The 13,620-nt window shown below is 35.9% G+C and overlaps 1 pseudogene; it reads left to right on the top strand.

Moving 5' to 3' along the window:
- The first annotated feature begins 4,365 nt into the window (after positions 1–4,365).
- Positions 4,366–5,653, top strand: LOC150012763 (serum response factor-binding protein 1 pseudogene; annotated as a pseudogene).
- The last annotated feature ends 7,967 nt before the right edge of the window (positions 5,654–13,620 follow it).

Below are 13,620 nucleotides of genomic sequence, written 5' to 3'. Positions count from 1 at the left end.
AGGTTGTGGGTTCAATCCCTGGTCTGGACATGTACAGGAGGCAACCAATGGATGTTTCTCTCTCACACTGATGTTTCTCTCTCTCTCTCTCTCTTCTTTTCTCCCTTCCCCTCTCTCTAAAAAGGCAATAAAAAATGTCCTCTGGTGAGTATTTTAAAAAAAGTAAAAGAAAATACTCCTTAGGTTACTACCAAAGTTCTTAAGAGAAAATTTGCAGGCCAAGAAAGGGTGGTATGATATATTTAAAGTGCTGAAAAAAAAATCCTTTACCCAGAAAAGCTGTCTTTCAAGAATGAAGGAGAGATGAACACTCTTCCAAACAGACAAAAGTCGAGACAGTTCATCACCACTAGATCTGCTTTACAATAAGTGCTGAAAGGAATTATTTAAGCTCAAATAAAAGAATGTTAATTAGTAACCAAAAATAAAATCTGAAAATATGAAACATTTTGGTAAAGGGAAGTAGTCAAATTAGGAATATTCTAATGCTTTAATGTAGTGTTGTATTAATCACTTAATTCTAGTGTAAAGATTTAAAGGGCACACTATTAAAATAACTGCAATAATTAATTAATGGATGCACACTATAGAAAGAAGTAAATTATGACATCAAAACTATAAATTATAAGGTGGGTAAAAGGGTTGAGTTTTCATATACAATTTAAGTTAAGCTGTTATCAGCATAAAATAGACTGTTATATCTGTAAGATATTTCAGGTAAGTCTCATGGGAACCATAAAGAAAAAATCTACAGTAGATATACAAAAGAAAAACATAAATAATAAAAAGCATAACAATAATTAAAAGTATCAACCCACAAATATGACAGGAAGAGAGGAAGAAAGAAACAAAGGCATTACTAAACAGCAAGAATCAATATTACAGAATAGCAAGTCCTCACCTATCAATAATTAAAGTGTAACTTTACTAACTTTCCCAGTTAAGATAGAGTGACTGAATGGATTAGAAAACAAAAAGCAACTATATACTGCCTAAAGAGACTAACTTCAGATTTAAAAACACTCATGGGTTCAAAGTGAAGGAATGAATAAAGATATTCTATGTAAATATAAAACAACAGAAAACAGAGGTAGATATACTTATATCAGATAAAATATACTTTAAGTCAAACACTGTAATGAGAGACAAATAAGGTTATTATATAATGACAAAGAGTAAATTCATCATGAGGATATAACAATTATAAATATATGTGTACTCATCATGAGGGCATCTAAATATATTAAACAAATACTAACATCTGAAAAAAGAAATAGACAAAATATATTAATAGTAATGAACTTCAATACCTCACTTTCAGCAGTGGGTAGATCATTCAGACAGAAAATTATCAAAAAAATTTTGGACCTGAACTCTACCTTAGACCAAATAGACCAAACACATACAGAATATTGCACTCAAGAGCAGCAGAATACACATTTTTCTCAAGCACCCACTGAATATTCTCCAGTATACATCATATGTTACGTTACAAAACAAATCTTAGGAAATGTAAGAAGACTGGAATCATAACATGTATCTTTTCTGACCAAAATGGAAGAAAACCAGAAGTCAATAATAGGAGGACAGCTAGAAAGTTAAAAAATGTGTGAAAATTGAACAACCACAGGGATCACAGAAGATATCAAGAGGGAAATAAAAAATATTTGAGCCCTGGCCAGTGTGTCTCAGTTGGTTTGGAGTGTCATCCCATAAACTAAAAGGTTTAGGGTTCCATTCTTAGTTGGGGCACATGCCTAGGCTATGAGTTTGGTTCCAGTCGGGGTGTTTACAAGGCAATTAATTGATGCTTCTCTCACACATGTGCTTCTCTCTTTTTTCCTCCCTCCCTTCCCCTCTTTCTCTAAAAATAAATAAATAAAATATTTTTTTAAATAAAGCATGTCTACCTCTTTTAAAAAATATTGAAATAAAAAAATTAAAACATAACATGTTAAAACTTATAGGATGCAGCCAAAGCAGTTCTAAGAATAAAGTTTATAGCCATAAACCACCTTTTGGAAAGTATAAAGGTCACAATGTACATCCTAACTTCACATCTCAAGGAACTAGGGAAAAAAAAACCTAACTCCAAAGTTAGCCAAAGAGAGGCAATAACAATTATCAAAGCAGAAATAAATAAAATACAGACTAGAAAAACAATAGGAGATAGCAACAAAACTATTAGCTGTTTTTTAAAAGATAAAATTGACAAACTCCTAGCTAGACTAAGAAAAAAAAAAGAGATAAGACTCAAATAACATCATAAATGAAAGAGAAGATATCAGAACTGACACAAGAGAAATACAAGGTCCATTAGAGACTACTATGAATAATTATACACCGATAGATTGGATAATCTGGAAGAAATGGATAAATTCATAGAAAGACGCAATTGCACAAAACTGAATTCTGAAGGGTTAGAATATTTGAACCGACCAATAACAAGTGACATGATTGAAAGTTATCAGAAACCTCCCAGCATAGGAAAGCCCAGAATAAGATAGTTTCCTGGTGACTTCTACCACATGTTCAAAGAAGAATTAACACTAATCTTCTCAAGCTTTTCCAAAAAAATTAAAGAGAGAATGCTCCCAAACTTGTTTTATGAGGCAAACATTACCCTGATGTCAAAGCCTCATAAGGACACCACAAGCAAAGAAAACTACAAGCTAATATCCTTGATGAACATAGATGCAAAAATCCTCAATAAAATACTAGCAAGCCAAATACAACAGGATGGTAAAAGAATTGTACACTATGTTCAAGTAGGATTTATCCCCATGATGCAAGAATGGTTCAATATATGCAAATCAATAAATGTCATATACACCACATTAATAGAATGAAAGATCAAAATCATATGATCATCTCAAAAGATACACAGAAAACATTTGACAAAAGTTAACACCATTTTATGATAAAAACTCTCAACAAATTGGGTGTAGAAAGAATGTACCTTAACACAATAAAGGCCATATGCGACAAACCCATAGCAAACATCATACTTAATGGTTAAAGACTGAAAGCTTTGCTACTATGACCAGGAACAAGATACCACTTCTATTTAACATAGTATTGGTAGTCCTAGTCAGAGCAGTTAGGTAAAAATGGCATCCAAATTGGAAAGGAAGAAAAAAAACTGTCTTTGTTTGCAGGTGTTAAGTTTTCACATATTAAAAACCCTGAAGATCCCACCAATAACTATTACAACTAATAAATAAATTCAATAAAGCTGCAGGATATAAAAATCAACATACAAAAGTTAGTTGTGTTTACAATTCCATTTACAATAGCATCAAAAACACTTAGGAATAAATTTAACCAACAGATTAATGATCTGTACATTAAAAATTACAAGACATGAAAGAAATTGAAGAAGACACAAATAAATGGAAAGATATCCTGGGCTCATGGGTCAGAATTAATATTGTTAAAATGTCCATAGTTCTCAAAGCCATCTATAGATTCCATAAAATCCCCATCAAAATTCCAATATTTTTTCACAAAAATAGAGAAAAAAAATTGTATGGAACAACAAAAGTCTCAGAATAGACAAAGCAATTCACAGAAAGAACAAAGTCTGAGGCTTCACAATTTCTGATTTCAAACTTATTGCAAAGCCATAGTAATCAAAACAGTATAGTACTGGCATAAATAGTCACATTTATCAGTGGAAGAGAATTAAAGGCCCCAAGATAAACCCACATATATATAGTCAACTAATGTATGACAGCAGAGCCAAGAACACTCAATTGGGAAAGGAGAGTCTCTTCAGTAAGTGGTGATGGGGAAAGTGAATAACCATAGGTACAAAAATGAACTTGGAACTTCATCTTGCACACCTCAACAAAATTAACTTGAAATGGATAAAAGACTTAAATGTAACATTCAACAATGTAAAACAACTAGTAAAATATATAGGAAAAAAAGCTCCTTGACATTGGTACTTGGAAAGGGTTTTTTTGGTATAACACTAAAAGTGAAAGCAACCAAAGCAAAAATAAACTAGTAGTAGTACTACATCAAGCTGAAAATCTCCTGCACCACAAAAGAAACAATCATCAAAATAAAAAGGCATCCTACAGAATGGGAGAAAATATTTGAAAGCTATCTATCTGATAAGGGTTAATATTCAAAATATGTAAGAAACTCATACAACTCAATATATAAAAAATCTGATTTAAAAATGAGAAAAGGACTTGAATAGACATTTTCTCAAAAAAGACATACAAACGACCAACAGGTACATGAAAAGATGTTCAACATCACTAATAATTAGGAAAATCCAAATGAAAACAACAATAAGAAATCAGAGTGGTGAATCCTCTTTCTAGAGCGGCAGAGTCTCTTTCTACATCTACCATGGCTCAATCCGGGGCTCTGAACCTCAATAACGAGGTTGTGAATATGAGAAAAGAAGTGAAAAGAATCCTAGTTTTGTTTATCCAAAAACTTGTCAGGAGTGTTGGAAGACTGAAGTCAAAAAAGGGTACTGAAGATGCACTGTTAAAAAACCAAAGACGGGCACAACAATTAGTTGAAGAAATTCATGCCATGAAGGAATTGAAATCTGATATAGTAATAAAATCTGCTCTTGGTGACGATATCAATTTTGAAAAAATCTGAAAAAAGCCTGATTCTACTGCAACTGAAGAGCAGCTGCCCAATTAGCAATGCACCCTCTTCTGAAGAAAAAAAATATATGTGCTACAAGCTGCGGTCAAAGCCTTTAAAGATGCAAGACAAAATAATACTGAAGTTCAGTCATCAAATAATGCTCCAGAAGAAAATTATTCCAAGGATACTTCACATTCAAATGATGATGCTGTTAAGTTAGAGCATGAGGGAACTACTATCAGTGAGCAAAAAGACAAAGAAGCCAAATGTTGGTAAAGAAACCAATAAATAGTTTAAAAGAAAAAATAACCAAGATGGAACATGGACCCAAAACAGTGGGTATTTCAAATTCTCCCTCAAAGCCTTCTGAAAGGGATTCTGTAGTTCCCTCTGGCCCCCAGAAGATACCTGCTAACCCAAAAGCGAAACTGTTACATCAAAACAAAGAAAAGAAAGAGACCAATAGCTAACTTGGTGGTAACAATGATGGAGAAGAATTACATGAAGAAGAGGAGTATTTTGGTGATAGCATGGAAGAAAGGTTTTACAAACAGTCTTCCATGTCTGAGGATAGTGATAGTGGTGATGACTTCTTCATTGGAAAAGTCAGACAGACACGAAAGAAGGAAAGTAGTTGCCATTCTTCAGATTTTGAACAAAAATCCTTCCAAAAGGTTTTCCCTGAAGAAAACATACCTGAAACCCATCAATTCATAAGAAAATGAAAAAACACAAGTCAAGTATAGAAGCAAGGAAATTTGAATCAGTGTTTTTCCATTCTTTATCTGGATCTAAAAGCTCTAGAAGAAATCATAGAGAACAGGCTCTGAAAAGCAACACCTCATGTTTTCAGCAAAATGAACCTCAGCTCAAGACTCAGTTTAGTAAGCATGCACAAAGAGGACCCAAAAATACAAAAAGTCAGGCACAGCTGCCTCTTCATCCTTCATGGGAAACAAGCAGGAGGTGAAAGGAACAGCAATCTAAAATTTCTGTGTTTCAGGGGGAAAAAATATATTTGATGATTAACTAGTACCTCTTTTTGTGACCTTTTCAACCTAAACATTTTTTTCTTTTTGTTTTTTTACAGTTCATTATTTAAACTCACATTTGAATAAGTCTCTTTGGAGGGTGTATAGAAATAAGTTTGTTGTTGTCTTCTCTTTTTTAAGTGTGTTCAAGTTATGTTTATATAAGCCTTCCACAAATCAACTGCATAAATTGGCTTTTAAAAATTTGCCTTGATAGTTCCCTTTATAAAAGAATGTTGAGTTTACAACCCTCAGATTTCCTCACTTGTGCTTATGATAAAGTGTGCTCACTGGATTAGGTCTGTGTTTCTTTGTCTTGAAAATAAATGTTGAGATATATTTAAAATAATAATGGAAAAATATGAGGAACTTGTAGTTATTTAAAATGTTGATCACCTTTGCTTAAAGTTATTCTTGTTAGCAGAACTAAGGTTAAGATAATAATGTTTATTATGGGTATAGAGATAATAAATTATACAAATAAATACTAAAAAGAAAATAAATCACTTCATACCTGTTTGAATGCACTTATCAAAAATGCAAGAGAAAAGTGTTGGTGAGGCTATGGAGAAAATTAATGTTGGTGGGAATGTAAACTGGTATAGATACCATGGAAAACAGTATGGAGTTACCTCAAAAAATTAAAAAATAAAACAACCATATGATCTAGGAAGTCAACTTCTCAGTATATATTTGAAGGAAATGAAAACATTATTTTGAAGTAATATCTGCACACCCCCGTGTTTATTGCAACATTGTTTACAATAGTCAATGCTTGGAAACAACTTAAACGTCCATCAATGGATAAATGAATAAAGAAATATGACGTACCTATAATTCAGCCATAACAAAGAAGGAAATTCTGCCTTTGAAACAACATGGATGGACCTTGAGGGCATTATACTAAGTGAAATAAGTCAGACAGAATGGTTGTTGCCAGGACCTGAAGGGTGGAATAAATGGAAAGATATTGCTCAAAGGGTATAAACTTCCAGTTATAAGATGACTAAGTTTTTGTGATCTGATGTACAGCACAGTGGCTATACTTTAAAATTGTTAAGAGAATAGATCTTAACTATTGTCACCATACACACATAAAAGTAATTATGTGAGGGGATAGAGGTTTTAACTAACCTTATTTTAGAGATAAATTTGCAATGTGTACATGTATCAAATCATTACATTGTACATTTTACACTTACATATGTTATCTGTCAATTATATCTCAATAAAGCTGAGGGAAAGCACAAGAAATATAATTGCTAGATTGTATGGTAAGAAAATGTTTAGCTTTCCAAGAAACTACCAAACTATCTTCCAAAGAGGTTGTACCATTTTTTGCATTCCCACAAACATTGAATGAGAATTCTTGTTGCTCCACATGTTCATTAGCATTTGGTATTGTCAGTATTTTGGATTTTAGCCCTTCTAAAAGGTGTGTAGTGGAATATCATTTTTAATGTGAAATTCGTTAATTATATGACTTTTCATATACTTACTTGCCATTTTTATGTCTTTTATGGTGAACTGTCAGTTCAGATCTTTTGCCCATTTCTTAATTGGGTTGTTTGTTTTCTTAGTGTTGAGTTATAAGGGATCTTTGTGTATTTTAGATGCAATCATCTATTAGATTTTTTTTCAAATACTTTCTCTAAGTCTGTGGCATGTCTTTTCATTCTATGAATAGTGTTTTTCACTGATCAAAAGTTTATAACTTTAATGGAATCTAACTTATAAATTTTTTTCATGGATCACTCATTTAGTGTTGTTTCCAAAAAAACTTTACCAAACCAAAGTCATTTAAAGATTCTCCTATATTATTTTCTAAAAGTTTTACTATTTTCCATTTTATATATGTCTCTGTTCTATTTTGAGTTAATATTTATGAAAGGTGTATCTGGATTAATTTTTTTATGTGGACATATATCCATTTGTAGCATTTGTTGAAGGCTGTTCTTTCTCCACTGAATTGCCTTTGCTCACTTATCAAAGACCAGCCTAACTATATTTGTGTAAGTTCATTTCTGAACTTTCTATTTTTTCCCTTTGATTAATTTTTTCTCTATTTTCTCTACAATACTACACTGTCTCAATTACTGTAGCTTTATAGTACACAGTAGGGCAAAAGTAGGTTTACAGTTGTTCATGTGGAAAATAATTCAATAATTAATAAATAATAATACAAAAATAAACTCTGAGTTTTACTTACTCACAGCTGTAAACCTACTTTGCCCCACCCTGTATGTCTTTAGGTTGGATAGTGTCAGCCCTCCAATTTTTTATTTATTATTGTACTGGCTACCAGGGGTCCCTTGCCTTTCCGTAAAAGGCTTGTCAATATCCACAAAATAACTTGTTGGAATTTTGACAGGCATTGCATTGGATCTGCAAATTAAATTGGAAAGAACTTATATTTTAACAATATTGAATTTTCCAATTCTTGTACATGAAATATCTTTCCATTTATTTAAAGCTCCTTTGAGTCTTTCATTAGAGTTTTGTAGTTTTCCTCATGTAAGAATATGTTGTATTTTTCATATATAAATACCTTATGTACTTTTGTTAGATTTATACCTAAATGCTTAATTTTATAGCACTAAGGTAAATGATGTGTTCTTAATTTCAAATTTGAATTATTAATTGCTGGCATAAAATAATACAATTGTCTCACTTCTCTGAGATATTTATCAAAAGTGTTTATCGATTACTGGACTTCCGACCAAGATGGAGGCTTAGACTGACATGCTTGGTCTCCCTCTACAATTGAGTAGGAATACAACTATCTCAAAACAAAAGGTAACCAGAAATTCCAGAAAATAAAACTACATGGAAGCCCAAGGTATGAAGTTATAAACCAGCGGAACTCATCCAGAAAGGTAGAAGGGGCGAGAAACCATGGTGCTATTTGTGGTAGCAGCAGGGACAGCAGCGGGACTGTGAGAAATTCCAGGGGAGTAATCGCGGCTGCAGTCGAGACCCTGAAGCTCGTGACTCCTACACTGGGAAAGGCAACCCCCCCCCCATTGCCTCGGATGCTGAGACCCAGAGGGTGGGGAGATGGATCTCGGTCTCTCAGTAAAAAGTAATGGCGGGAATCCATCTTGGACACCCGCCCCCACACAAAGTGCCACAGTGCAGCAAAAAAGGTTACCGATAGCCACCGGTCGCCAGGTATTGATGAGTGCATGGGGCTCCACCCCCTATAGCCTGCCAAGGAAGCAAAGCTAAACACAAGACTGTCAGAATGAAGCAGACAGTGATTGAAATCCCAGTGATGCAGCTCATCAGGCAGCAGATGTGGGACCTGACAGATGAACAAATAGGAAACCTTTCTGAGGCTCAGTTCAGAACTATAGTCATACATATGGTGGCTTACAGAATTAACAAAAGATTTGGAACAATACAGGGAAGGAATGAAAGCTACTCATACTGAAGCAAACAAAAACACATACAAGTGGTGAGGAAATAAAATCCAGAGATCAAATCAACTAATTGGAACATAGGGAAGGAACAAACAGTCAACCAGTGCAGAAAGAAGAAACAAAAAGTAAGAAAAGTAAGGAGAGCCTCAGAAACCTCTGGGACAGCTATAAGCGAATGAACATTCGAATAACAGGGTTGCCAGAGGGGAAAGAAGAACTAGAAATTAAAAAAATTATGTGAAAAAACAATGAAGCAGAACTACCCAATTTGGGGAAGGAAATAGACTTACAGGTCCAGGCAGCACAGAGAGTTCCAGAAAAACTGGACCCAGGGAGAACCACTCCAAGACACATTATAATCAAATTGTCAAAAATTAAAAATAAAGAGAGAATCTTAAAAGCAGCAAGAGAGACGAAAAGAATCATGTACAAAGGGGTCTTAATTAGACTATCAGCTGACTTCTCAAGGGAGACCCTGCAGGCAAGAAGGGATTGGCAAGAAATATTCAAAGTAATGAAAATTAAAAACCTACAGCCATGAATACTCTATCCAGTGAAACTGTCATTCAGAATAGAAAGGCAGGGAAAGTGCTTCCAAGACAAAGTAAAACTGAAGGAGTTCATCAGATCCAAACCAATCTTATATGAAATGTTAAAGAGACTTGTTTAGAAGAAGGAGGATCAAAACTATGAACATTAAAATGAAAACTGCAACACAACAACCAACAACAGAGGCTAGGGAATCGAAACAAAGGCAAACTAAGTAGGCAATGAGAGTGGGAAAAGAACTATAGGTATGGGGACCATATTGGGGAGAGGTCAGCAGGGAGGGGGAAGGGGGAAAGGGAAGGAGATGATACAGGAATTAAGAAGCATAGTGGGAGGGAATGGAGTAGATAGACAGGAAGAGGTTGAGAAGAACTATATGCACAACCAATAGACATGGAGGGGGTGACCCCCGGGTGGAGGGGAGCAGAGGGAAAAGAAATTGGGACAACTATAACAGCATAATCAATAAAACATTTTTACAGTGTTTATTGATTACTTCATTACAAGTTCTACATGGTGTAATTATCTTTTAAAGTATATTTTATTGATTATGTTCTTACAGTAGTCTCATTTTTTTCCCTTTGCTCCCCTCAGCCCAGTGCCCCACTTCCCCCCAGAAATCCCACCCTCCCTTAGTTCATGTCCATGGGTTGTGCATATAAATTCTCTGGCTTCATCCTTTCCTATATTATTCTTAACTTTCCCCTGTCTGTTTTGCACTGACCAATTATGCTTCCTATCCTGCACCATTTCCCAAACTCTCCCCTTCCCTCTCCCAGCTGATAACCCTGCAAATGATCCCCATACATATGATTCTGTTCCTATTCTGCTTTGCTTAGTTAGATTTTGTTTTTATTTTTTAGATTCAGTTGTTGGTAGTTGTGAGTTTGTTGTCATTTTAATGTTCATAGTTTTGATCTTCTTTTCCTTTAATAAGTCCCTTTAACATTTCATATAATAATGGCTTGGTGGTGATGAACTCTTTTAGCTTTACCTTGTCTGGGAAGCACTTTCTCTGCCCTTCCATTGTAAGGATAGCTTTGCTGGATATAGTAATCTTGGTTGTAGGTCCTTGCTTTTCATCACTTTGAATACTTGTTGCCAGTCCCTTCTTGCCTGCAAAGTTTCTTTTGAGAAATAAGCTTATAGTCTTATAGGCACCCATTTGTAGGTAAATCTCTGCTTTTCTCTTGCTGCTTTTAAGATTCTTTCTTTATCTTGAACCTTTGACATTTTAATTATGATCTTTGAAGAGGAAAGCCAAATGGAATCAGCAGGGGGGCTTGCATGCAAGCCCTACCCCCCAGGTGGTCTGTGATTCAGCCTGCGAGAACTTGCAAGCAGGTCTTGCTGACGCCAGCAGCTGCATGTGGCTCCTGGTGGCTTGATCACAAGCCCCTGGGAACAAAGGCGTACTAGAGGACAGTGTCTCCTTTCCCATAGTGATAACATCTGAGATGGAACAGACCCTTGTCACTTATTACCTTACTTTGTAGTTTATAGATAAAAAGTAGTTTAGTATTGTAAGCCTAATAGTTTAATCTCTAACCTATCTGCAGAAGCTATGCTGCTCCATAATCACATAAGGAATGTACACGTACACCCTATTGATTCTATTTTTAGCAACTTTTGTAACCCAATAAAAGGGACGGCTGGACTGCTAGTCTTGGCTGATGGCCAGAGCGAGCTACAGTCCTCCATCCATTGTGATCATTCTGTCTTCTGGAATTTCCTCTGCGTCTCCGATCCACGAATTATGGTAACAGACGTGTCTTGGTGTGATCCTCTTTGAGTCTAGCTTGTTTGGGACTCTCTGTGCTTCTTGGACTTGTATGTCTTATTCCTTTGCCAAATTCAGGAAGTTTTCCTTCATTATTTTTTCACATAAGGTTTCCACTTCTTGCTTTTCCTCTTTTCCTTCTGGCACCCCTATGATTTGAATGTTGACATGTTTAAAGTTGTCCCAGTGGTTCCTAAGCCTCTCCTCATTTTCTTCAATTCTTGCTTTCACATTCTGTACTGTTTGACTGTTTATTTCTTCCTTATGTTCCAAATCGTTGATTTGAACCCTGGTTTCCTTTCCTTCACCATTGGTTTTGTGTGGAGTTGCCTTCATTTTATTTAGCATAGCCTTCACTTCTACACTTATGTGTTTGCTGTACTTAAGCATATCTGTCAAGCCTGTCAGCATCTTTATAACCAGTGTTTTCAACTCTACATCTCTTAGGTTGGCTATATTCTTGCCACTTAGTTCTCCCACTGGAAGTTTGATCTGTTCCCTCTTTTGGGCCATATTTCTCTGTATCCTCATCTTGACAAGCTCCTTTATTTGTTTGCCTCTGTGTCTTAGTTAGAGCTGTCACATCTGTTATGTTATAAGGAGTGGACCCTTAGGTGTTCATCAGTACAGGGTGACCTGTTTCATCATGTTGTGGCTCTGTATTTGGGGAAGGGTCTGAGAGGGAACAATGCTGCTTGCTCAGCACTCACCCCCTTTCCAGGCACTTCTCCCACTTCTGTATGGAACTGGCACCTCTCTAGCCATTGCCCTGGCCATCATTCTCAGTGTGGGTGGGTCTGAAGATGTTCCAGGACCATGAGGATCCTTAAAACAAGTGGACTCTACTGAGATGCTGGCAGTATCTTTCTCTGTCCCAACCCCCCACTGGTTTGCACAGTCGGAAGCAATGAGGCTTTATTTTCTCTGATGCTGGAACTGTGAGCTGTGTGGTCTGGTCTGGTGCTGGGAGTGCTCCCCAGGTGTCCCTCCTTACTTTTTAGAATGTGTGACTGTTCTTTCTGCCAGCCTGCCACTGCCACCGCTGCTATCACCACCACAGCATGTCCCCTCTGCCACATCTCCAACCCTCCTGCCTATCTGGATGAGTATTTCTTCTTTGTGTCTTTGTTTGTTGGACTTTCATGCAGCTTGATTTTCTGGAACTTCTGGTTGTCTCTAGTTTTGAGGTAATTTTATTCCTTTTTAGTTGTGGAGGGGCATGCAGTGGCTCTGTGTAGGCCTCATCTTGGCCAGAAAAACTACATGGTGAATCTTGAAAAAACAAATACATTAACATGATTCATTTTAAATCCAGTATTTATTAATGACTGGCTATCTGTCAACATTTCTTCATTGCCATGAATTCTTCAATCTGATCTGACTTGTAGTGGGCTTTCTCAGTACTCATCACTGTCAACAGGGTCATTGAAAATTGCTGGAAATTAACTTGTTGAGTGAGTAAAGGAAGAGAGCTACTATACTGAGACAACACACAGGATGACCTCATTTTAGCCTTAACTTCACTGTAGGTGAGAAAATGATACAAGTTAGTATTTATTTTTAATTTTTATTTAGTTATTGTTTTTCTATTATTTTTGTCCCATTTTTTCCCCATTGCTCCCCCCCATACCCTGCCCAATTCTTCTCCCACAGTCAATCCCCACCCATTTGTCCATGTCCATGGGTCATTTATACTAGTTCCTTAACTAGACTCTACTCCTTCTTGCCACTCTTCTCCCTCTTCTCCCTCCCCCCTGGTCACTGTTAGTCTGCTCCTTGTTTACATGCTTCTGGTTCAATTTTGCTTGTTTGTGTTGTTCATTAGATTCCTGTATTAAGGGATATCATATGGTATTTGTCTTTTGTTGTCTGGCTTATTTCACTCAGCAGAATTATCCACAGTTACATCCATGATGTCGCAAATGGTAGGAGTTTATTCTTTCTTTCTGCTGCATAATATTCCATTGTGTAAATGTACCACAGTTTTTTAATCCACTAATCTACATGTGGGAACTTAGGCTGTTTCCAGCACTTGGCATTGTAAATAGTGCTGCTATGAACACAGGGCTGCATAAGTTATTTTGAATTGGTGTTTCAGGTTTCTTCGGGTATAATCCTAGCACCGGAATCGCTGGATCAAAAGACAGTTCAATTTTTAGTTTTCTAAGAAAATTCAATAATGTTTTTCACAGTGGCTGCACCAGTCTGCATTCCCACC

This window comes from Furipterus horrens, unplaced genomic scaffold (assembly GCF_987537825.1).
Source record: "Furipterus horrens unplaced genomic scaffold, mFurHor1.1.pri manual_scaffold_4, whole genome shotgun sequence".
NCBI lineage: Eukaryota > Metazoa > Chordata > Mammalia > Chiroptera > Furipteridae > Furipterus > Furipterus horrens.
Note: the sequence above shows the minus strand (reverse complement) of the source record. Positions and strands in the feature narration are given on the sequence as shown.